Consider the following 26,260-nt stretch of genomic DNA (forward strand, 5'->3'; position numbering starts at 1 on the left):
ATTAAATGCTATTTACTGCTTTTCCTCCAAAGAGCACATTTTATCTAAATCCTGTAGAATGGCACTACTATCTAGAGCATAATGCAGCTTACCAGTATCATCAAATTGTTGATTGTTATCCCTGTCTTTTTACTATTATGTAACAAAACAACAAAGACCTAACAGTCCTGAGGGAATCTTTGAACCTCATCTGGGAAGGACCTTTTTCAATAACTACAGTTCATATTTTATATTTGTTTTTATTTCTTTATTTGGCAACCATTCTTCCCATCCTTTGTGCAATCTTGCCTTAAGCCTCTTAAATTAGATTTACTCAACCATATTTAGAAGTCCACAAACACAAGACAATAATTCACACTTTTTCAAATGTCATTAAATCCTTATTAAAGATGAACTAATATCTCAAGCAGGTGTTCTGACATTTTCACAATGGAAGTTGTTATGAAGCCCATCTGAAAGTAACTGGTGGGACCTTGGTTCATCTATTGAGGGGGCCAGAAAAGTACAAAATGACTGAAGTGATTAGCAAATTAGGAATAGTGAACGTGCAATCTAGCTGGCATTGTGAATAGCCCACACACAAAGACAGAAATATGTTCTTAGAAATCATTCACTGAGCAAGTATGAATAACAAGCAAATTCACATAAATGAAAGATAATAGGTAAACAAAAATAGTGGAGCTAAACCAATTAAAATAACTGTCACTACAAAATTATAACCTAAATCTAATTATTATAAAACTAATAACTTCTGTCCAGTACATCCTTATTAGCTTCTGGGGCCAGATCTCTCCCCTATGAAGTTAACAAATAATAAATTTCTTGAAATCTCAATTAGTTTTCATGATAGGAGCCAGTAGTCCGCAGTTTTCAGCGATGGTGCAAGTCAATTTAAGATAATCCTTTTGAAATTAGAAATGGACATTTTTTTTGTTCTCTCTGCTTGAACATAACATTAATTATTCCATGTTATGTATATATTGCATGGTTAGTGTGAGACCCCCCTGGAAGCCTTCACCAGGCTGGGGCCCTACTGCACTGGACACTGTACTAAGTGCTCACTGGAAGTATCGAAAGAGACAACCATCGGCTACCAAAGTGAAACTTGTATTATTTACAAATCTTACCCTTGGAGTGAGATCCGCAATTATACTGCAGTGTATAACATGAGAGAGCACTTTGGTCATACCTTGCATCTATCCCTTTCTTTTGAATCTGCACTGTCACAGGGCAGCTGCTGTCAGACACAGCCAGATTCAATGTTTTTGAGGTGAGCGGCATAACATTAACAACGGAGGGTTCTTAATCCTAGAGGGTACTCCTCCTGCAATTCAGGAAGTCTTAAATTTGCATCCAGTACTCCTCAGAGCCCTTTCCATCCTTCCTATGGCCAAACATGCCTCTTTGGGTCCCAATAACCAAGTAAAGGAGGCAGGCTGGAAACACCAGAAAAAAAAAATCTGCTGACAGAACATACATGCTCTATGGATATTCTGATGCAGCTCAGATTATCATGCATTAAGAGGGAAACAGAAACAAAAACAATTTTTAAGTTTCTTCTGCAACAGTTAGAATAATTTTATTTGAAAACATGCACAGAAAATTCAATGATGCTATGACAAGTTGTTTTGTCATAGAGTACGTGCAAGTAATAAAAGTGCAACAGAAAAACTGAAACTCTGATCTGAATGGTTGAATTGGTTTCAGGCCAAAGTCAGCCTTCATCTCATCCACATGAGATGCTGCAAATATAAATTCAGTAAGCATAAAACATAACCTGTACATGCTCGTGGTTTTGATAAATAAATACTGCAATATATTCAGCAGAACATAGCAAATAATTCTTCATCTTTTCACAATCAGGCTTGGGTTTTTTTATGGTCTTACTTCTGTAGATTTTGCTCTCTGCAAAAAGACTGAAAACTAGATATGCTTCATAAAAACAAATCATGCACACTTATTTCTAGAAAACTATGTCTCCTGCTACATGACCAAATAGTCACGGGAGACAAAGGAACCCTTAAATATTTGACAAAATACATTACTTGCCGTTTTAAAACAACTGTAAATTTTTCATTCAAACGGATACCAATAGACAAGTTTTCAAAAGGCCATTTTCAATTTCCTTCACATACCTAAATCTCTATTCCCCCTGAACTCTGTATGCACCAGCAAACTGCTTTAAAAAACTGAATGCCCAGCAATCATTTACATATAAAATAATGCACTGAAAATTTGAACACCAGCACCAACAGGTATTACGGCCTTTCCTATTTCGGGATCAGAATACAAATGAAAGTCTTATTATTTGTCTGTTCAAACTGTTTGGTCCTTTGCTGATGAAATCCTATGAGAATCAAGGGAACATGAATAATTGATCTTTTTCTACTATACTTGCTGTAAAGGACTAGTTCAGTGGTTCTCAACCATTTGAGACCTGCACCAACCCTAATTAGACTCTAGGCACCTCAGAGAAAATGCCAGCTCTTGGTTTTCACTAGTTTTTGACTATGGAAAAATAAAGGAGCAATCTTTCTGTTGCAAAGAGAGCTCATTGCAGGACAGAAAGTTTTCAACCTTATGCATTCCAATTTGAAATTTCAGAGTTTATCTTGCGAATCATGTTTGCACAATTAGCAGTGCTAACATTTCAAAGTGCCGAGTAGCAGCCCTAAAAGATATCAAGATATCCCAGGGTGCCACAACTCATCCTGGCTGAGGATCACTGGACTAGCCTGATACATTACAACAGGGTATTGGATTCTGATCTTCAGGTTTACACTCTTATATCTCTATTTCAATGGCATTACTCCTAATCTAAACCAGAAAGAGAGATTAGAGTCAGGCTGATAGCACTCTGGGCCCAGTCTCACAGGAAGGGATGGTTGACTTGCTACCATACCACAAGCCCTCTGGCTTTACAGTACGCAGCTAGAGAGTAGTAGGAGAAAAGAGAAGGGGTATTTACTGGGCTTTGTGAAATCAGAAGCCTGAATCATCTCTCACCAACACCAATGGTCATTATTTACGCCTGTGAAAGAAAAAGACTCAGACTGATACTTTTTGCCCTGAAGACCACAGAGCCTCATTTATGTGACTCATCAGCCTGGTAGTGAATATTCAGAAAAGATTAGTGATTCCTCTCCTCCTCAGATTTCCTTCACTATTAAATCTCTGATTGGTTTGTCATCAGGGTATATGGATCACTGCTCCACTCTAAGCAGTGAGAATATAAAATCAAAGCAGAACAAACATAACTTTATTCCATATCACAGGTGTTCCTGTGTGTTATTTGAAGTTCCTGAAGATGCAGGTTCTGTAGTAAGACAGCTTTCCTAGTTTGCCAGACAGTGTCATGCAGGGGTAGGCAATTATTTTAGCTGGAGGGCCGCTTAATGAGTTTTGGTGAGCTGTTGAGGGCTGCAAGGGTAGCTCCACCCCTTGATGAGTGCCCCGCCCCCTTGCCGCTATCTTGTGACCAGAAGTCCCATCCCTAACCCCTGACCTTTGCTACCAGAAGTCCCTCCCTTGGCCCCGGAAGTACTCCTTTTGGGAGGAAGGGTGCTACCTTCTTGAAACCGGAAAAAAAAAAAATCATATACTAAACAAATCAAATATCTACTATAACTTATTTTAATTTAATTTAAAAAAATTATTTGCCCTGATTTACATGTGTTTGCATAGTGTATCTAGAGGCAATTGCATAATAGCTCAAAATAAAGTCTTACTCTTGTATACTGTGTGGTGGGGTAAAGAGATGTATGTAGGGGCTGTGTGGTTGGGGATTGAGTGTGTGTGTGCGGTAGAATGTGGAGGGGGTGTGGGTATGGTGGATAGGGCATGTGGGGGAGAGTGTGGGGGGTATATGGTTGGGGTGGGGACTGTGGGAGGGTGTGTGTGTGTGTGGGTATGTGTGTGTGTGTGTGTGTGGAGGGGTCCTCAGTCTCCCTGGAGTGTGCCAGTCCCTGGATCTGCATGTGCATGTGGTGACAGCAACCAGGGCCTGCCCCACCCTGCCCCATAGCACACAGCTCCCCACGCTCCCACCCCAGTCCATGGCCACAGATGGCAACAGCATGAGGGGCCAGCCCCACCTGGCCCAATAGCTCTCCTGCCTGAGTCCCCAGCTGTACGTGGTAGCAGGGTGCAGGGCTAGCTCCACCTGCCCCATAACATACAACTCCTGAGCTCCCACCCCAGCCCTCAGCCCACATGGTGGCAGGTTATGGGGCCATCCCCATCCCATAATATGCAGTTCCCACCTGAGTCCCTGGCTGCAAGTGGCAGCAGCATGCCAGGCCAGTCCAGTCCAGCCCATCGTACACAGCTCCCACCTCTTTCCCTTAATGGGAGGCCCTGGCCCAATGGGGCCCTTACCTGCATTTCCAGGCTCACAGGCAGGGAGGCTGGAAACAGCTGTGGGGTCACCAACAAAAGCCTCTTCTAGGCAGAGGCTTCCCATCTCTGGTGCCCCCTAGCTTGGGGCTGGGGGTGGGTCAAGCCAGGCTGGGGTGGGGGGTGGTTGCAACTAAAGACACACTTCCTGCAGAGATTTGCTCCCAGATCCCTGCAGCCCTGCAATGTGCCTCTGTCACCACCCGGGGGAGCTCCAGGCTCCCCCTGGGTGCTAACCCAGGGGCTGGCAGAGACCACCAGGCCAAAAGACAGCTGTCTCCTAGCCCTGTGGGGGCTGCCTTCTGCTGGGGTGGGGAACAAGGTCTCCCTGCCCCAGCAGCAGGGAGCTCCTGGCCCTGGCTCCTCAATCAGGGCCACAGTACTTGAAAAGAGCTACAGGGGAGGGGTAGGTCCCAGCCTCCTGTCCTGATCTTTCTGCTAGCTGCCCCACTGGCAGATCAGGGTAGGAGGCTGGGACTTACCCCACCCCGGCAGCTCTTTCCAAGCCTCATGTCTTGATCACCTGAACAGAGTATGGGGCTGGCACCAGTCCCTGACCAGCATAGTTCCTGGCCAGCCCCAGGCTGCATGGGGAAGTCTGCATGTGCAGCCCACAGCTGGCTGGGGACTGCTGAAAATGGGATAGTCCCCAGCCACCTCCAGGCTGCATGTGCTTCCCGGCGCAGTTTGAGGCTGGCTGGGAACTGTCTCAGTCAGGGGCAGGTCCCAGCTAACTCCAGGCTGGGCAGGCAACTGTACCCCTGCAGGGAGCTCCCAGCCCCTGCTCTGCAATCATAATAGCAATTGTGGAGTTGGGGCTGGGGAGCTTGTTCCAAGACTGTTCCCACCCCCAGCTCCACAATTTCAGAGCATGGGCTGGGAACAAGCCCTGCTTCATGACTGCATTTGGGGAGTAGAGGCTAGAAGCTACCTGCTACCAGGGTAGGGGGACATTGTCCCCACCTGGGCACACAGGACAGGGGCTGGAAAAAGTCTGGGGAGCTTGCTCCCCTCTCCTGCTCCATGCTTGCAGAGCTGGGTGGAGAACAAGCTCCCCAGCCCCCGCCAGCAGGGAGCTCCCAGCACTGGCCCTACAATCTCAAGGCCACTGCTGGGAGATGCTTACCTCCCAGCCCGAGCTCTGTGGTCATGGGGCTCGGGTTGGGAGATCCTTATCTCCCAGCCTGAGCCCCACAGTTATAGGACTCGGGATAGGAGACCCTTATCTGGGTCCACAGAACCAGCACTGGAAGTGCAGAGCTGGGAGGGAACAAGCTCCCCAACCTGTTCTCTCCAAGCTCTGTGCTCACAGAGCAGGGCGGGGAACAGAGGCTCCCCTGCCCCAACCAGCAGGGATTCCCAGCGCCAGTTCCACAAGACCCTTGTCTCCCAGCGCTGGCTCTGTGTTATGGAGCCAGCTCTGGGAGATGAGGGTCTGCCAGCACCTGCAGTCGCAGAGCCAGTGCTGGAAGATATGTCTTCCAGGTCCTTTCCCACAACCATGGGGCTTAGGTTGGGAGATAAGGGTCTCCCAGACACCGACTCCCTCATCATGATGGCAGAGTGGGGGCTGGGAGATAAGGATCTTCCAGCTCCTGCTCCCCAATAGTGAACTTGGAGTAGGGAGCTTGAAGCTCCCTGCTGCCGGAGCAGGGGGACATAGTCGGGGGAGCCCATCCTGGCAGCAGGCAGATCCTGTGGGTAGGGAGCAATCTCCCATCCCCTGGTGGAAGGCTGACCAGGAACAGATTTTTCTCCCAGTCACACAAGCGCTACAGTGCCGTTACTAATGCCAAGCAAATTTGCTACTTGCATTTGTAGGTAACAAATTTACTTGGCATTAGGGAGGTTTAATGTGAAGTAAGCATGTGCATGTTTATACGCACATGCTTACTTCGCCGTAAACTATGCTAATATGAAATTAAGCATCTCGTACAGATGTGCTCACTCTGATGTAACTTAAATCCAGTCTGATCCTTAATCTTTATTTGAGACCAGTTTAATAAAGAGAGCTATTGCTCAAGGACGTTCTAGTTATTTGGCTTTAAAAAAAATCACAGGAGAAGCACCCTCAAATCTCCCAGTGATGTTAGGCTAGAGTGGCATACCTAGAACTGACCAACTCAAATAGCTAGAAAAATTCTTCACTATTTAGCAGCTACATTCATTCCCCTTCTTTCTCCCTCCCCTCCCCAAACCTGTCTCTCACCCACTGACTCCTCAATTTACATCTTCGCGGACTGGCCTCTGCCTTCTTTACTATTTAATCCATCCAGGAAGAGCACACACCAACTGCAGATGCTCCCCAGTGCCCCCATCCTGGGCTGCATGGGCAGGCACCTGACCCTGAGGACTCCTTCTCCCTCCCTCTTGAGGCAATGGCTCCAGCAACCAGCTGCTGGGAAGGGGGAAGAGGGGAATTCCCCTCAGCTCCCCAGGGCTGCCTGGGCTGGGGAACCCAGGCTGGGGAAACCTCCTGAGGGGGAGGCTCCCCCAAAGTGGACCAGCACCCAAACAAGAGGCTCCTTAACCCCCTGTGGGGGGACAACAAGGGGTTGGGGGCATGTACTGGGAGGCAATTGGGGACACTTGGCTGAGCTGGCAATGGCCAGCAGGCTGGAAGCCATGCTTTAGTGTCCTCTGCCTACTGGCCCAGGTCAGTGCAGGCTTCCCCCTTCCTTTCCCAATTAAAAACTGAATGTCAGTTCAGTTGGTTATCAGTTCAACCTATGCAGCTTAGAGGAAGTTGCCTAGATTGAATCGATTCTGCCTCAGGCTTGTTGACTGTCTGTACTTAACCTAATGGGTTGAATGGTTTCTCCAATTCACATAAAGCAAGGCAACAGATGGGAACAGAAATCCCACATTTCATTACCTTGTTCTAATTAATCTAACTGTGTTCTAACCAGACTTCCAGAACTGCTGACCTCAAATGCATTTATAGGTCCCCAGCCCTTTTGAAAATTCAGACCCAAACAGCTGCTTAGCTGCCCTATAGTTTAAGTGAAACCACAAAACTTCATGTGTGAGAAGTACACGGTTAGATACATAAACTGGCATCTCTATTCATCATGTCCCGTTCTCTACATACAAATACAGATTATAAACAGACATGATTATACATTCTAGCAAGTTAGTTAGAACTGACAAACATATGGCCCAAGAGGGTCTAAGAAAAAACAACTGGTGTACACTACTATACAGAATGAATATATTCAGCTAAGTTACATTAGTAACTATAGTAAATTACATATGTAATTAGAATTATATAGAGATTATATATTTAGATTATACTTAGATTGTATAGAAATTATATATTATATTTATATTCCACAAAAAGTATTTGATTCTGTACTCAAGACATCTGTACTATTTTCTCCAAGGTCAATAGCAAATAGTGGCATTTAACCTTCATGCTGTGTGGTCTGTAAAATCTGTCAGATATGCTTGCATCTGTACCTAGAGCCCAGTCAAACAGACTGAGATAAAATAGATTTAGCCCTGTTTTAACAGACAGATTGAAATTGCCAACATTGGAATTTGGCCAAGCTATCCTCAAAACAAACACAACTACTTTTGCTGAGGATGGGGGGAGGGGTCTTTTAATGCCCTCAAAGGATCAAGACCTCAGTTTTAATCTCTCACCCAAAAAGAAGCACCTTCAGCAGTCAAATGCTACCTGATATCATGCTAAGAAACTAGTTCCACACTAGTCAGCAGGGAAAAAATATTTCACGTTTAAAAAGTTCCTGAAGTACACTGAGCATTTCTATCCTTCAGAAATTTTCCAGGTCACAACTACTTAATTTATGAGATCTGAGGAGATCACATCTCAACGTAGCATGTATGGCTGCAAACTGCCTTCAGAAGGCAGAGTAGATTTGCACCCTATAGAGTAACTCACAGGTATCAAACTCATCCATCCTCAATGGCCCCAAGACCAGCCCCAGAGTCAGATACAGCATACACAGCTGGCCCAGAGCAGGCGCTACACGCAGCACATGCCCTGGATCAACTCCGTGTGCTGCTTGTAGTATGCATGCTGGCTTCATTCTCACCACTGCATGCAGAAGGTGCTGGGCCTGGTCCCGTGGGGGGGCCTAGGGCAGACCTGGGGCACACACTACACATGGCATGGCATGTGGAACCAGTTCAGGGTGTGCACTGCACTGAAGTGGACTGGACTGGCTGGACTGACCCTGGATCCAGTGTATAGGGAGTGGTGGGAGCACCGCATACAGCACAGGCCCTGGACTGGCCCAGAACACTGCATGCAATGCAGCAGTGCCAACTCCACCTCCAGCCTCAGCCCCACATGTACCAGACTGGCTTTTCATGCTGAATCTGGCATACAGAGCCAGTTTGGGAGCTCGATCCTAACCAGCCCCAGATCCAGTGTGCAGGTCGAGTCCAATGCAAGTGCTGCATGCAGCACTTGCGCCCCATATTTGATCCATGTTCCATATACAGCCCATTCCGGATGGGCTCATCACATCATATGCAGTGCACATGGCTGGGGCCACAGCATGCTTCTTGCAGCACAGGACCAGTCTGAGACCCACAGGCAGTGCTGGGGCTGGATGATAGGGCTCCACAGGCCAGACTCAGCCCAAATGCTGTGTCTGACACTCCTGGACTAACAAAATCATAGGTTCATAAGCTTTCATATGCAGGGCTTAATTCATCAGATACCAAGAAGTAAGCTGCAGCCTCTGAAATCTTATGCATTGCTGATTTAGCCTATAAGGTGCAAAACTACTCTGCCTTCTACCCGAGTTCAAACTAACATGGCTAGTGACCTCTCTGCAGACTAACAGACCTTTTCCCCAGGCAGCACAGTTAGCAAACCTTTTATTGTGCGTGGAAAGACGCAACCATTCACATACATGGCCAACTGCCAAAACACACTGTCATATCATTATAGTGAGCAAAGATGGTATATTTATTAAACAAACACATTTAATAAGTTTAGGCAACTTAATACTCATTATTCCAATGGGCATCCTTAGCAAGGAGGGTAGAACAGTTAATCTCAGCACTGCAGAACGGATGTAAACAGGCCCAAATGACAGAGAGGGATGGAAGAGGTAAGTTTCTATACTGTGCATCAATATTGGTGCATGAAAGAATGAAAGGGAAAACAAGCAAACAGTGTGATACCAGACTGATGAATTCCTTTTATGAAGAAATTTGAACATAGCAGCAAACAGAATGTGGGCGATAATATCTTATTCAAGTCAAAGATTCAAAATGCTCTAGGCTACAGGTGAGCCTGTAAATTGTGAATCTCAAGAGGGGTACAAGTACATTTCTGGAGGTCCAAGCTCAACTGGGAAAGTTCAGACCAGTCTAACTTGGCAAGTCTTTTGTCTGAGTACTGGCTAACTGGCCACCTTGTCCCTGGCGCTCTCCTGAAGTTGATTAGTTTGCAGACAGTCTGCAGTGCCAAGAGCACCACCTTTGTTGTGCTAGTAAAGCTGACGGAGAAGATTCTGAAGGTGGTCTCTAAAGGATCCAGTCACTACATGTAGATAGAGATCAGCATGAAAAATTACAGAACTTCTGCCCTAAGCCAAAAGCAGTCTGCTTTTCCCACAAGCTCTGTTCAAAACACTATTCTGCTCCACAGCTGAGATGGCGTGATATAGACTATGGAAACTTGTACACATGACAGAGGTTTAGTCTTCTATACCCCCTAAATTGAAATGGTGGGTTTTTAATTAAAAGCCACCATTTCAATTTAGGGGTTTTATTTTTCTGTTACATTATAGTGAGGGGTCCAATCCTTGTTATTATTTTTTTTAGGTGGAGCCTTCCCACAGGCTGAGCTGCAGGCGGGGGAGGAGGGATGATTCTTCCCCCTGCAGTGGCAGTCCCCCTACCCCTGCAGGGAAGAGTTGGATTGGGCTGGGTGCTGCCTCCGAGCTGGGGCAGCACACGGCTCACTAGCAGCCTGCCTGGGCGGCCTTGAGAGGCACCACACTGAAGAGGGAAGGACTAGGTGCCCCTACAGCTCAGGGGCTGCTCAGCTCACCAGCAGCTTGCCCCCTGGGCAGGCTCTGCCAGACAAAAAAAAAAAAAAAAAAGTGATCAGGCCCCTCACCACTTCTGCCTTCTGCTGAAGGAAGAAATAGCAAGGACCCTGATCCTTTTTTTCTGTGGAGCCTGCCTGCCCCCCACCCATGGCTGGGGGGGTGAGATGACAAATAGCTGCAATGTATTGTTGCAAACTAACCTACATTGGGATGTAGTTTCGTTTGCAATGATGCAAACTCATTTAAAACCCTCAAAACTCGCATATGTGTAATGTCTGATGCCATTAAATGTCACAAAGGAAATGTTTGTCATATGTACATTGTAACATTGTCACATGTACAAGCGCCCTATAAGCCAAGTTTCCTCAAGCAGGATCTCAATCCTTTGAATGTATTTAATACATTCAACTGTGGCCTGATGCATCTTTACCCTTAACCATGACCCCAACTTGACAGGACAGAGGAAGTGACAGCACCTACTCACTTCTCATTCCATTTCTATGTAATAAGTAGTAAATGTCTTGCTTGTTCAATAGATGTAAATAGAGCAAAGCATCCACAGTAACTACAAAACACAAACTGAAAATTTCAAAAAGCTACATTACTTAACTCCTCTCCATTGTTCAAATGGGATGCATCTATAAATTTCTCATTTTTATTATTCTACAACTGCAGGGAATAATGCAAAGACACTTTAATCCATAAAGGAAAAAAGCAATAATTAGAATGGATCTCTTTTTTTTTTTTTTTTTTAACTTTTCTAAATGGAAAATTTTAAGCTTAAAAAGGACAGGACCTGCAACTTACACAATATGTCTATCTACCCCTACTTTGCCATGATCCTGTAGTCCATGAAATTACTGGAATCAATGACACAAGTAAGGACAATGGGTTCACTCCCATGATACATTTGTACATCAAAAATTTCAGAAATGCACCAAGATTCTATTCAACAATAAAAGAACTTGACTCTGAACTCTTAAGTGCATGGCAAAACTCTCTTGGATTTTATCTTAAGTAGCATCAGGACAAATAAGTGTCCAAGCGATAAGGAGCTTGGGCAATGGATGGTTGAATGCTACATTGATGCATACCATGTTTGGATTCACTAGTAGTTACTGAGCTCCAGGTATGAATAAATGCTGTATGCAATTCTTTCAGTGAGTTGCAGTAAGTCACCACAGACTTGTAATGAGTATGAGGGATTTATATGCTGGGTAAAAGAAATGAGTCACAGGGCTAGATTTGGAAAGAGAGAGAAGGAAAGACAGCAGACAGAAAGTGGGGATTCTTAAATAAATGAATGGTTAGGCTTATATTTGAGTTAATTAGTTTATAAGAATCAGTTCATTCATCCCCTGCAGAAACACTTAGTCACTCAGAGAAAAATGCTTATTTATTTTGTTTATATATTATCTCAGCATAAATTAGCCATCTGTTGACCAAAATAAATATAAAAAGTCACAGTCCCAAAGTAGTCTTATTAATGCAAATAAAACTCACTGTTATGCACCTGAGTATTAGTTCAGAGCAAGCTTCTGCTAAAGACGTCAGACAATGTATGCAATTCAAAGCACAGCAAGCTTACTAACCAGCCTGATATAAAAAGACGCCTTGGGTATCTACAGGCATTACATTGAGATCAACCATCCGAAGGGTTAGGTTGATCTAAATGCCCAATTGTGCAGGCATGTGGAAGTTTTAATTTGGCCAAAAAGTCGCAAGCCCTATCTAAGCTAATGCTGGATCTGGATCTCAGTGCCCTAGCAAGGGAAATTCTGGGGAAGCAGGGGGAATCATCTGAGTTTGTGCTCCACACCCCTCAGGTTTCCCCTAGAGCCAGGTCTCTTTCCCCAGAAGGCACTTCAGAGGAGGCTGAGATAGAGGTTGCGGAAGCAAGTGACTCAGCTGAGTCCGTTCCTCATGTTGCTGTGCCTCTGCCTGCTGAGGAGGGGGAAAAGGCAGCTTTCACACATGCACTCTTACCCCAGAAGTGAGTGGGTAGTGTCGTCTGGGATCATTCTGAGCTGGCAGATTATCCCACAGACACTATCTGCCTGCCATGCCGAGCCAAAACCAGCTGGGGCAAGGGAACAAAACACATGAGCACCACGGGGATTCTGATGCATCTCTGCAGGCACCACCCTCTTTCCCTTGCTCCTCCTCAGCCTGGCACCAGCAGGAGCATGCCCAAAGGGAAGTGCCCCCTTTTGCTCCAAATCCCCCATCCCCCAAAGCAGAGGCAGGCCACCCTGGAACAGAGGGGGAAAGGCGGAGAGAAAGGGGGGTGCATTGCAAGGGAGAGCAAGATCACTTAGAGCATCGGGAAGATGCTTGCTGTCGATGGCCAGCCCTTCTCCTTAGTTGACTGGCCAGGGTTCAAGTGACTCACGGCACTTGTGGCCCCATCCTACCAAGTGCCCAAATGCACCACCTTCAGCAGGATGGTGGTGCTCTCCCTGTATGAGGCATGCAGAGAAAACTTGAGGGAGGAGCTGAGCAAGGAAGGTCCACAGGTGGCCTTACACTTCACCTCAGACATCTGGAACAGCCAGGGTGGAGATCATGCCTACCTCTCCCTCACAGGGCACTGGTGCAACCAGTCAGGCCGCTGATGGGCTATCCTTCAAGCCAAGGTGATGGATGAGTCCCACATGGCAACAGAGATCCTGGGGACCATGAACTACTTGGTGCAGGGGTGGTTTGTTGGGCAGCGCGAGCTCACCCGCGGGTTCATGGTCACCGACAATGAAGTCAATATGGTCAAGGCAGTCTGTGATGCCAACTTTGTTGGCATCCACTGTGTGGCACACAAAAGTTCCACCTCGTAGTCAGGGATGCCTTGGAGGAGGACAGGACTGCCACTGAAGGTGCCAGCACCACCAGCAAGCTCATTTCAAAATGCAGGGAAGTGGCAGGCTACTTCCACTGAGCATCAAGGAGGGCAAGATGCTGCAGGACAAACAAGCAGAGCTGAACATCCCGCAGCACAAAAATCATGCAGGATGTGGAGACTTGGTGGAACTCCACATACTTGATGCTCGAGAGGCTGGTGGAGCAACAGAAGGCCATCCATGAGATGGCCTTGCTTGAGGAGATTGGGATCAGCAGCCCCCTTAACAGAGCTGAGTGGGATACCATCTCCCAGATCTTGGTGGTCCTCAAACCCTTCCTTGTGCCCCATCCAGCCCCTCCACAGCACATTGAGCCAGTTCAGAGCAGCCCCAGGTTGGTAGGCTGACTCCCATGGGCCTCTAGCCAGCCACAGCTGTTCCAACCCAGTTCAACATGCTGTAGTCCTAGGTGCATTTTCAAATGGTGCCCCTGAGAGCAATAAACTCCATATGCATCAGAGTTTATTGCTCTGTGCTAATAGCATGTGTAGATGCACCTAGTAAGTACTTTAAAACTAAAAAAGAGAAGTATGCACACACACACTAACCGAATAAGAAAGTAGAATCAGTGTTGGAAAGAGAGGTATTGAACAAGCCTCCCTACATCCTTAATTCACCATGGTCTGCCCTACTTCTGGCTAATGCAGCCTGTGGCAAGGATTGTATGGCTGAAAAATTCCACCCCACCAATAAGTCACAGTTGCACCACTTATTAGGAAGAACTGAAGACTGAATGGCTATTTCTGAGCATCAGGCCTTCAATACTGTAATTGTCATTTTTTGTCAGTCACAGCTCTGTTTGCCAATAAGGTACTTACAACATTTTGGACCTTCCTAGATATAGAGCATATTACAAAATAACCCTGCAATACCAGCTTCATCTAATATGTGCTAACATTGACTTAGACACCTAAATATAATCCTATTCCACCATGGCTGAGTTCCTAAAAAATTAATACTAAAGGTAGGTGGGTTCTCTGAATTTTTGTTACCTTTTTATTACTTAATATTAAAACTAAGATGACAGCATGTTATAAAAACTGACACATTCTGGATTTTCAGGACTCGAACTGAATGGAATAGGATCACACTCAGGCACTAAGTTCTGGTCTCAAGTTCCTAAGGAGGAAAAATGTTGATTTCATATTAAAGTTGTGAACACTTAAAAATAATAAAAAACTCACTGCCTGTGTATGAGCGCCTATGTATAAAGAAAATCCAGCTTTTTTAACATATTTACCTCCCCCCTCCCCCCAAACCAAACCAGATAGCTAACTGAGTGCAGTCAGAGACAAAGGCCTGGAAAACTCCCCAATCACATACTGGTCCTTTACACTCTAGTCTCATGTGTTCTGCTTTTAAATGTTTCTCGTTTCAGGATGCACAAATCATCACATAAATACCACCATAATATGAGCAAAGCATTAATACTGTTTTGCTAAATTGTGCATATTAAATTCCTTTTACCTTGCTTCATAGTTCATCTATCAAAATCCTTTATGGTCCTGAATCTCATAAAAACACAGAAGTTTATCACTGACATTTGAGACAGCACACACAGCAGTCTGAATCGACAGGCTGTCAGAAGAAATGCTCCACTTACAGGCTTTACTAGTGTGCAGGTTTTAAATTGACAATGCTCCAGCAACACATAGTAGCTTCTTTTTCTTGGCCTAACTTCATTTTTATCTAGAACAAGAGAAAGGAACCTGAAGTTTAGGAGCTGTGTGCCTCAGATGCTAAAACGCTGTGGCTCTTCACCACCATGTTGATGCATGCCTCTACCTTTGGAGGTTTATCTAGAGGCATTAGCTCTCTGCTCAGGGCAGCTGCCCACTACGGAATGCAACCATTCCCCATGCTGCAGTTGAATTTGTTCTTTTCAGAGCAATAATGTATATGAATTTATTGTATGTCACAGGTCCTTCTGGGTGCCCTTTAGCAGTATTTCTGGTGGAGTTTACCTTTATAAGCTGAATGAGAGCCAGCAGTATGCCCTTGTTGCCAAAAAGGCTAACAGCATACTGGGCTGCATTGGTAGGAGTGTTGCCAGTAGGTCAAGGGAAGTGATAATTCCCCTCTATTCAGCAGTGGTGGAGACCACATCTGGAGTACTGTGTTCACTTTTGGGCCCCCCACTACAGAAAGGATGTGACAAATTAGAGTCCAGAAAAGGGCGACAAAAATGGTGAGGGGGTTGGGGGACATGACTTACGAGGAAAGACTGACAACTTATTTAGCCTAGAGAAGAGAAGACTAGGAGGGGATTTACTAGGAGCCTTCAACTACCTGAAGGGGGTTTCGAAAGAGGATAGAACTAGACCATTCTCAGTGGTGGCAGATGACAGAACAAGGAGCAATGGTCTCAAGTTGCAGCAAGGGAAGTTTAGGTTAGATATTAGGAAGAATATTCTCCCTAGGGGGGTAGTAAAACACTGGAACAGGTTACCCAGAGAGGTGGTGGAAGTTCCATCCCTGGAGGTTTTCAAAACCCAGCTCAACAAAGCTTTGGCTGGGATGAGCTAGTTGGGGATGGTCCTGCTTTGAGCAGGGGGTTGAACTAGATGACCTCCTAAGGTCTCTTCCAACCTAGCCGAAGGCATTTTAACAAAATATAACTTTGTGACAATTTATTCTAACAGAAAATCTCAGATGTGGGGTGTGCTTATTTTACATTGCAAAAATCTTATTTTTTTATTGTAAAAGTTAGCAATATATAGTTAATAACTAAAACATTGCTATAATTACCGTGAACAGAGCCATAAAATATCATCAAAATTAATTTGCTCCATGTTGGTCTAAATGTAGCAGTTTGCTGTGAAAGATGGGCTATCATTTTAGAGCTTATGTTCCTTCATATGCTGGCTAGATGCTAAGAATTTGTTGAAACAGAGTATATTTAATTTGTAAGTACAAAAAATGAATGATAAGTATCATCGGTTCAGTTCTTGCTGAGGATGTATTTTATTTCCCAATTAGTTTACTGAGTCCTTTCAATTGCAAACATAGATTAGATATCTTATGAGTAGAAATATTTTTAAGAGCCCAATCCAGAGGAGTGCTGAATTCCCTTAATATCCATTCTGGGAAAAGATCAGCCCTTCACAATACTTACCCTACACATTTTAGATCAATAGCACACACCTTCCAGTGTGCAGGCCAAATGCAACCCATGGCACCATGACATCCTGCCTGTGAGGCTCCCTACAGGTCTAGATATTTGGTGGTGGGGAAGTAGTGTCAAAGTTAACTTACAGCTCTGGAAGCTGCAACAATTAATGATACCACTGCTCCTTTGAAGTTACATTTCCTGACCCATGAGGCACCTCACAGGCTGGATGACATCCTCCTGTGCACCAGGTCATACTGGGGCACAGGACCAGATCTAGCTTGCATAGCACACAAGGGCCTACTCTGCAGCAAGATCCAGCTGGCAAACCAGCATCACACACCTCACTTGGCCAGCTGGCTTAGAAAGTCAAGCAACACTGCTTTATATCTTTAATTTCAAGTCCAGAGTTTAGACACTGTTTTATGGGGGGGATCAGCTCTTTAGACTGTACAACTTTTAAAAGTCCTTTTTTAAATACGTAGCGGGTAAAAAGAAGGTACCGGGTAACGTGGGGTCTCTGCAGGACATGCTGGGTAAACTGGTGGTTGCACCAGATGACAAAACAAAACTAACCTCTTTAATAATTTCTTTGCCTCCATTTTTCTGAGTGCGGACCAGGTCATCCTCACCACTAGGATCCCCAGTGGACCCAGGGGAGGCACAGCCGGGCCCAGGGTCAGTGAGGACCTAGTCAGGGAACTTCTGGTGGGACTAGATGTGTTCAAATCAGCAGGTCTGGAAGATCTCCACCCCAGAGTGCTGAGGGAATTAGCAGAGGTCATTGAGGGACCCCTGGCACAGCTTTACGACTACTCGTGGTGCTCTGGCGAAGTGCCAGAGGACTGGAAAAGGGCCAATGTGGTCCCCATTTTCAAAAAAGGGATGAAGGAGAGCCCAGGAAACTCCAGGCCCATTAGTCTTACCTCAGTCCTGGGGAAGCTCTTTGAGAAAATTATCCAGGAGCACATCTGTGAGGGGCCAGCAGGGGAGGTTATGTTTAGGGGCAGCCAACATGGGTTCATTAGAGGCAGGTCCTTTCAGAACAACCTGGTGGCCTTCTATGACCAGGTCACAAAAGCCTTGGATGCAGGTGTTGCGGTGGATGTAGTCTTTCTGGACTTCGACAGCCTTCGACACTGTCTCTCACCCCATTCTCATTAAAAAATTTAGGCAACTGTGGTGTCAATGCCTACAGTCAGATGAGGTGCAAATTGGCTGGAGTGCCACACCCAGAGAGTGGTGGTGGACGGGTTGTTTTCGACCTGGAGGGATGTGGGCAGCAGGGTCCCCCAGGGCTCTGTCCTTGGGCCCGCACTGTTCAACATCTTCATCAGTGACTTAGACGAGGGGGTGAAAAGCACCTTGTTCAAATTCGCGGATGACACTAAGATGTGGGGAGAAGTGAGCATGCTAGAAGGGAGGGACAGGCTACAACTAGATCTGGACAGGTTACAGGGGTGGGCAGATGAGAACAAGATGGGTTTCAATACTGACAAGTGCAAGGTATTGCACCCAGAGAGGAAGAACGAGCAGCATACCTACAGGCTGAGGAACTCCCTTCTCATCAGCACAGAAAAGGAACTTGGAGTCACTACTGATTCCAAGATGAACATGGACCACCAATGTGAGGACGTGACAGCCCGGCCTGACAGCTCCAGGCTGGGGCCATTGGAGCTGTGTGCCTGGATTGTTCCTGGCTCCCCGCACACAGGCCAGGATGGGCTGTCACGGAGCCACAGTTGGCTGGGAAGGGCCCTCTGCACCCACACTCAGCAGTGCCCACAGGCCCAAGTAAGGTGGGTGAATAACAGAACCCAGGAGCCATGGAGCAGGGCAGGGCCCTTCCCAACTGGCTGCAGCTCTCTGATAGCCTGGCCCAGCATGGATGGGCAGCAGCTGGCTGGGCAGCAGCACAGAGGTAATGTTGATGCAACTGTGGGAAGGTGCCTTGGCAGCTGGACTGGCCTTGTGGGACTTGCCCATGGCTGCCCAGGCAGGCTCAGAGGCACCAGTCAGCTCAGAGCCTGGCAGCTTCCCACTGTGGAAGCTCATGTGCCTGTACCACCACCATTACCATCATGAAGTCCCCTGCACAATACTTGCTCATCACAGGCACCATGCAGGGTTGCAGTGGCAGTGGTGGTAACAGCAGCTGTAAGCACACAAGCTACCATGGCAGGTGGCTGCTGGGCTCTGGGTCTGCTGTCACCTCCAAGCCAACCCAGGCAGCTGCAGGCACATCTCACATGGCCAGTTTGGCTGGCAAAGTGCCTGCCCGCAGCTGCAGTGGCGTTGCCTCCATGCCAATGCTTGGCCAGCCACCACCCATGCGCGCCAGGCCAGGATGTCACAGAGCTGCAGCTGGCTGGGAAGGGCCCAGCCTGGGCTGGCTCCGCTATCCACCCACCTCAGCTAGGGCTGAGTGGGGCCAGCCGTGGGCACTGCTGAGGGCAGGTGTGGAGGGGTCAAGCCAGGCTGTGTGGGGCAAAGCCCTTCCCAGCTGGTTGCAGCTCCAAGACAGCCTTGCCCAGCCTGGGCACAGGGAGCCGGGAGCAATCCAGGTGCACAGCTCCCACAGCCCCAGCCCAAACCGCAGCTGGCTTGGAAGGGGCCTGCCCCTGCAGCCCAGCCTGGGCCAGCCCCTCAGCAGAGCCCGTGAGCTGCTCTGGCTCAGCCCCCTAGCCTAGCCTCAGCCCCAGGTGAGGCATGCAAATGGCAGGGCCATGCTGGCTGGCATTTGGCCATGCCCCCACCCCTTCCGCTGTAGCAGTGAGGGGGGATGGCCCTGACAGGGGCTGCTCCACCCCACCCAGGCAGACCCCAGCTGCAGTTCCCCGGAGAGAGAGGGGTGGTTGGAGGAATAAAACCCCTCCCTGTCCCTTCACCTTAGGCAGACATGCCAGGTGACAGAGCAGAACGGCAGACATGGCTATGGAGCAGAGGGGCAGGATCATCGCTGCTCTCTGGAGCAGACAGCACAGCGTAGTCCAAGGCTGAAAAGCTTGCTGGGATGCTGAGAGACTCATTTAATTTAAACCAGGAAAACATCTGCGACAGAAGTTCCATAAACTGGTTTGACCCAAATCAATTAAGTCTGATGCTACATTCAATCAGGTTTATTTTAAACCAGTTTTGGCCATTTTGAAACTGGTTTATATGCATAGAACTTTTGTTCTGTTACAGGTTTAAACCAGTTTCTGATCTCTTAAACTGGTTTATGTGTAACTTCTGTCCCTAGCCATATGGACTGCACAAATGAGGCAAGGCACCTTCCACCCTGTGGCCTGTGTAAGAGTTAAGCCCCACTGGGTCCCAAACTGGGACCGATTTGAATTTAAAGGAAAGTTGGCAAAAAATGAGATTAATAAAAAGCAATATTTTGCATGTTAAGTATCTTTCTTGTATGTTTTTCCCCAAGGCTGTCTGTAAATTGTGAATCAAGCAAGATTATCACCATTAAGCTAGCAATCAAGCTATGAACCTTATGGGCCCAGTTTTGTTCTCAACTGCACTTATGTAACCTCACTGTACTCAATAGATTGCCCAGATGTAACCAAGTGGAGAATATACCTCCCACTCCTCCCCACCTTTCTGTACAAAAGGAGTGTAAGCACTCAGTACCATACTTGAACTGATTAAATCAAAAGGGCAGATGGGAACTGGGCTATATATTTTATTATTATTATTTGTCCTTTAGCAGCCCTCTCCTAGACAGATTAATAACAGTGCTACTAAAAGAGGCAGATTAATACGAATGTACATTAAACAGCTGGTGTTGTACTTGGCATGGGAAATGTGGCTACAAAATGACTTTACTAGAACTACAACATAAATATTTTAGTCTGAACAATACCTATCTATAGTTATACACCTTGATCTAGGTTCCACTACAACAAGGAAATTTAAGATCTGAAAAGATTAAACGATTGCCTAATTTTTCTCTTCTATGTTAAGCTCCCCTTTAAAAAGCTAACTTTTGTAGATTAGTAGATGTTTATTCACATATTCATTACCTTCTCTGCTTCAAAAAACAGGTGGAGGGGCATTTTGTCTCCTTAACTTCACCATATGCACAAATTTAATCTAGAGTTTTGCACAAAAACAGAAAGCTCCAAAATATAAATACAGTTCTTGGAACTGTAATATGCTAAATCCTCATTACATATGGCCCTTCCCCAGAGAACATACAAATGAATCTCATTCCTGCACCTTTCTAATGGATTAAAGAACTCCACTGCCCAGACAGATGGTACTCAATGTTGGGAATAGCATTTACTACAATAAATTACACAGGATTAATATGAAAAACAAAGAAAAAAGTTCTCTCATTAAAATCAGTATCGTTAGTTGAATTAAAGTGGCAAAAAGATATTTTGGAGAAATGTCACCAAAGATTTATTATTATTACTATTTTGGCACAAAATATATTTGGAGAAAGAATTTTTAAAACTATCTTTGTTTAGCAAAACCAGCCCCATTCCAAATTTTTGCATTTATCCTGCTACTTCTAATAAATCAAGCACTCTTTATTTTGTGTTGATCTATTATTTTACCTTTAACTTTAAAAAGAGATAGCCTATCAATATTAAAAATGACTGTCAGAGTAATATAAAATATATCCATTGAATAGAATTTCTTCCTCCACTTCATTATACAAATTACTCTCATCCCATTCACAGGATTAAGCTAATTACTATCTTCCATTCACCCTTGAATTGAATAGAATAAAATTGGGCATCATAAATTACAATTAACTGAACAAAGTTATTCCCACATGTTTGTTTCTTATACCATTCTCATTTTGTTCTTGGTATTGCATATCCAAATCAACATATTTTGTTTGACCATAACTTTACACAAAATTTGCACAGAAGTATATTTTTATAAGTGCTATTAGAAAAAATATTTTTTTACATCTGTAAAACTATGTCACGGCAAAATGACTTATAGATTAAATGGTCAGGAATCTTTTTAATAGCAGGTAATTTTTATTCATTTTTTTCATTTAGCATGCTATATGAGTTAAGTCTGCACATATGATGAAAGTAATAGCTCATTAAAGCTCATATGTTTTATGACAGAGATTATTTTGAATGCATAGCAATATCAGCTTTTACTCTTAAAATAAACAGTAATATTTGCAACAATTATTTTACATTTATAGTGTCCAAATAAATGTAAAATGTAACTTACCAGTGATGAAAATGTACCTGATCTTTCAATGATCACTTCCAAAACCAAAAAATGCTTACCTTTTTCTGGACTTAAATTTTTATATACTTCGAGGTCTGCCATTAAATTTGTAATTATTATGCATTATTGGCAGACACAATAAAATCCTCTCTGAAGGAAAGCATCAGTTTAATCTTCATATCTCCAGAGATAAAACATTTGGAAAGCAGTCCTTAGAACTACACAATAACTTTGCCAATGCTGTCTTCTATGAGGCAAGATGGGGGCTTTGCAATCCATAACATGAGGACAGGAAAATACAAATCCGTAAGATAAGATTATACAACTTTCTTCAAAACTGAAAAGCACAGCCTGAAAGGAAAACTGGAAGCATCTGCTTTGTACTGCTGCTATTGTGGGAATGCAGGAGCAGCGACTACTTTTGGTATGAGACATGCATACATAGTATGATTAAGACCCTCTAGGCACTAAATGTGCATAATGCCTGTGAAGAACAGCTCTTTAAATGTCAAGAAAACCCTTCTCATGCCTACAGAAGGCAGAGGGAAACTGATTACCATAACTGAGCTTAAGAATGGTCAAGTAACACAGACTGAATGCTGAAGATAAAACCGAAACAGAATCTCACTTAAAAGTAAGTCTCGTCATCTGCAGCTGAGGGAATCCATGAACTGGAAGAAAACAACACCATTTGATCACACTTGTCCTTTCCCAGTTTTCATTTTTATTAATGAAAAAGATGTAAGGGTTTGTCGACTCCATAGACATTAACATTTAAAATACTACAAAAAAGGCTGAAAAGCTTAATGTAAGGTAGGGCCTGATCCTGCAAGATGCTGAGAACAGGATTGTCTCATTATCTTCCATAGAAATGACTGGTTCACAACACCTCCCATAATCAGGGCTTTTTAGAGGATAAAGTGTGCAAAGCAGTTCACAAGTAACAGGGTATTCAACCATGCAATGAGTGACTGTCTCCTGTGACATGCTGAGTACCCTGAATTCCTACCATAGTCAACAGTGGGCATGTCTACACATGTGCTGTAACACACATTAACCTATTTTAATGCGCATTAAAGTGTCACAAAAAACATGCTCTTTGCTAATGCACATTAAAATAGGCTAATGCGCCTTTTTCTAGTACCTCACAACGGAGGTACTAAGTTTAATGTGCATTACCAAAAGCGCATTAATGAATGTGTAGATGCACCCAGTAGTTAGCAGAATATGAGCCAAACTGCACTCCCAATTAAATGCGAGTAGTGTGACTGAAGTCAATAGGGTTATAGTCCAAGGTTATAGTGTGATGGAGGGAAGCATTTGGAATTGCATTAGTGTGCTAGCTTGTGATGGACCCACAGGAACAAACATCACAAGAGGGAAGTATGGTCCCATCCACAACGCTTCACACCTTCCACGTACCCTACTTTATTCTACAGCAATACCTGGTAGCTTTTCTGCCTCCGTGGCTTAGGAATCCCAAGCTGGCTAGCTAAATCAACATTACAATCCCTCCACACACCACAGCAGCACAAAGCAGCCATGCCAAACAACCAGACCTTGTCTACTATGGACCAAAAGAAAAAGCTTGCAATGAGGTAGTAGATGTTGATATATGGTAGGTAAACCACAGTGTACTAAGTCAGTTTGCATGAAAGTACATAGTCCAGCACGGCATTTTAGCAGGAAAGACATCAAGCAAAAGATCCTTAATAGCATTTTCACCACATATTTCAGTGGGATCAAAGGACATATTTAGAACAAAAGTCAAAGACTTTTGAATATATGTGTTTTTCACAATTATGCATTTTCATGGAAGTGCTTTCCTGCATTCTATTTACCTACTTCCAGAATTCTTAAAAAACAAGTTTCTTAACCATCAACTTAAAAACTAAAAAAGAGTTTTAAAATATATAATCTACTACCTATTACAATCAACTTCCTATATTACTATATACAGATGAAAGTGGTTAATTACATATATTTCTTTGTTTCCTCACTCTATCTTTCACCAGACAGCACAGTAAGTGTTACCAGTTTCAATGCTTTTCCTGCACTGCAAATCCAAAAAACAAAAAATCAATGCAAAGGTGCCTTTATTGTGGGAACAGACTTATCAAATGAGCAAAGTCACTCCAGTGAAGGAATTTTCATAGAAGCAAGATTTTAGACAGCCTCTTTCTCGATCTTCACTATGGCTTCTGAGACTATTTTTCACTGAGACAAGAGAAAATAATTTTTAAAAAAATAATAAAATAGTGATTGTAAATCCACAAAACAAGGTGGGGATGTGGGGCAAACACAGTACATAAAACTACTTTTAGCTTATTTTGGTAAATTGAATAGTTCCAAGTCTCTTTAAGTGGCTTGCTGAAGGTGGCAATGGAAGTCCCTCATTTGAGAGCAACACCCAGGAATTCTGAACTGTAGTCCCCTTATATGACCACCAAACCACACTCATGAATTCCCGACTCCTGAATTCCTTACTTGCACCCAAACAGCTGTTTAAAAGAAAGATCACACCTATTTACCAGAAATAAGATTGTCTCCACATTCTGACTGTAACTTCCACCTAGAAACACATCTATCAGAAAGGTGTAGATGTGTTTTCTCTCATTCTGGTGGGTAGAACTTGCATCATTGGTTAGGACAGGAGGTATGACAGACGTGACTGAGTTTGTGAATGAGATGTGTACTGCTTTGCATCTCATTCACAAGCTAGAGATTAATCTCCATACCTGCTGACATAGCATGAGCAACTATTCTGGAACACAGGTCTTCACACTTGTTCATTTAAACACTGCTTAGCCCTGACCAAAATCAGCTCCTTAAATTATCATCACAACGTTCTCTACAGACCTTAAAGCATCTTCAGGCCATTCAATCTGCATGATTAAAAAGGCAAACAAATTAAATATTATGTGATCGTATTCAATTTGAAATCACACTATATAGATAGTGAAAAAATAAAGAGGCAAAAGGGCTGTACCAACACAGGAGACATTCTGCATGACTGAGACCTCTTCCACCTTTGGAGAGATGCAGCTCACCTGACACCCCTCCATCAGGCAGTATGGGCAAGCATGGTACGTTCCTCATCCTGCTTTCCCCAAAGGAATTCTGGATAAGCCCTTCAGAGGGCACAACAGGAGAGAAGCTTTTCCTTCCCAGGACCAGGCAGCATTTGGCCTATATATTTATGCCATGGTCCACCTTCAGAGCTCTACTGAAAACAGTCAGGCATAAGACAGGAAGGAAGTGGATTTCATGTGTTTCACATGTAGACTTCATCCCTTCTTTAGATGCTGAGGACATGGAAGGAAGACCTCCTACATCTACATGTATTCATGATGGACTGCAGCCTGCTAGGAAACAGGCATTCAGAATATCCAGCAAGAGTAAAATCTGCCTATATAATAAAACTACTCCTAACATCTAATATTCACTCTTCCTGCTTGTAGTAAGGCTTTCAGCTGTGATGTCAACATACTTTACAAAACTTATGTTTACAAAATTAAACTTGACATTCATTCCACCTTCTATTACAACTGGGCACAAGTGGATCTAGGATTCAGCAAGGTGGAGGTCCAGCACACCACCCCTCAGAATATGGTGGAGAAGGGGGAAGGGTACCGTTGTAGCTCCTGGGCCAGCAGGAATACTGGAGGGCAAGGAAGGGCATGGCAGGGAGCAGGTGCTGGAAGGAGAGATCTGCCCCTTGCTGCTACTGTCCCCAACTAACCCAAACTTCAGGGGGAGCCATAGAGTCACTCCTCTCACTTCATGGGACCTGATGGGCATCTGCAGGGAGTGCCTGCATGGTGCGTAGAAATGGCTCTGGGGATTCATCTGTGCCTGACTCAGCTGAGAACAGCGGCAGCAATGCTGCAGGGCAGGTTCCTCTTTTCAGCACTTGCTCCTGTTCAGCGAAGGAGATCAGGGAGGAGTGGCAGGAAGCGGGCGTAAGAAATGGGAACCCACCTGCTGCCACCACTGTTTCCAGCTGAGTCCAGCACATTGCTATAAAGGCTGGAGAGGGGGCAGTTGCAGCTCTGGGGCTCCCTCCTATGCCTCAATCAGCTAGGGTTATTGCCAGCAGTGGGCATTCCTGCCCCTTGCTCCCTTCCCACACCCGCATATTCCCTGACAGCCTAGGGGCTCCAACTCCAGGGAAAGGATGTAGAGTGCCAGGTTCAGCCACAGACAGCAGCGGCAGAAATAGGGGTACAACTGCACCCCCGCCCCCCCCGCTGCAGGGTGGGCAACCAGAATAGCAATCAGAGCCAGAAGCCAAAGTCTTGACTCACTGTCCAATGCTAAAATCACTAGAGCAGCACATCATGCCCACTTCAAATAATGGGCTCAATCCTGCAAGCCTACTAGGGTGTTATTGCCACTGAAAGTCAATGGCAGCTCCACACACATGTGGAAAGCTTGTGGGATTGGGCTTTATAACAATTCATTGCTTTTATATTGCTCAGTTGTTCCCAGACATTTTAGGGGAGAACTCCTGAGGGTTTTCAATGGATCACTAAGAGAATATGGGAAAAGGTCTAGCTCACAAAAAAAGAAACAGCAAACAAAAATAGGTCAGAAGTCTTTTATATTGCCCCGCAAAAACAACAATGGAA

General features: G+C 44.9%; 1 protein-coding gene across 3 annotated transcripts in view; it reads right to left on the reverse strand.

The window, feature by feature from the left end:
• PLCH1 (phospholipase C eta 1) overlaps positions 1-26,260 on the reverse strand; it is a 215,019-nt gene that overhangs the window by 132,259 nt on the left and 56,500 nt on the right. The window lies entirely within an intron of this gene.

The sequence above is a fragment of the Alligator mississippiensis genome, chromosome 7 (genome assembly GCF_030867095.1).
Source record: "Alligator mississippiensis isolate rAllMis1 chromosome 7, rAllMis1, whole genome shotgun sequence".
Classification (NCBI taxonomy): Eukaryota; Metazoa; Chordata; order Crocodylia; family Alligatoridae; genus Alligator; species Alligator mississippiensis.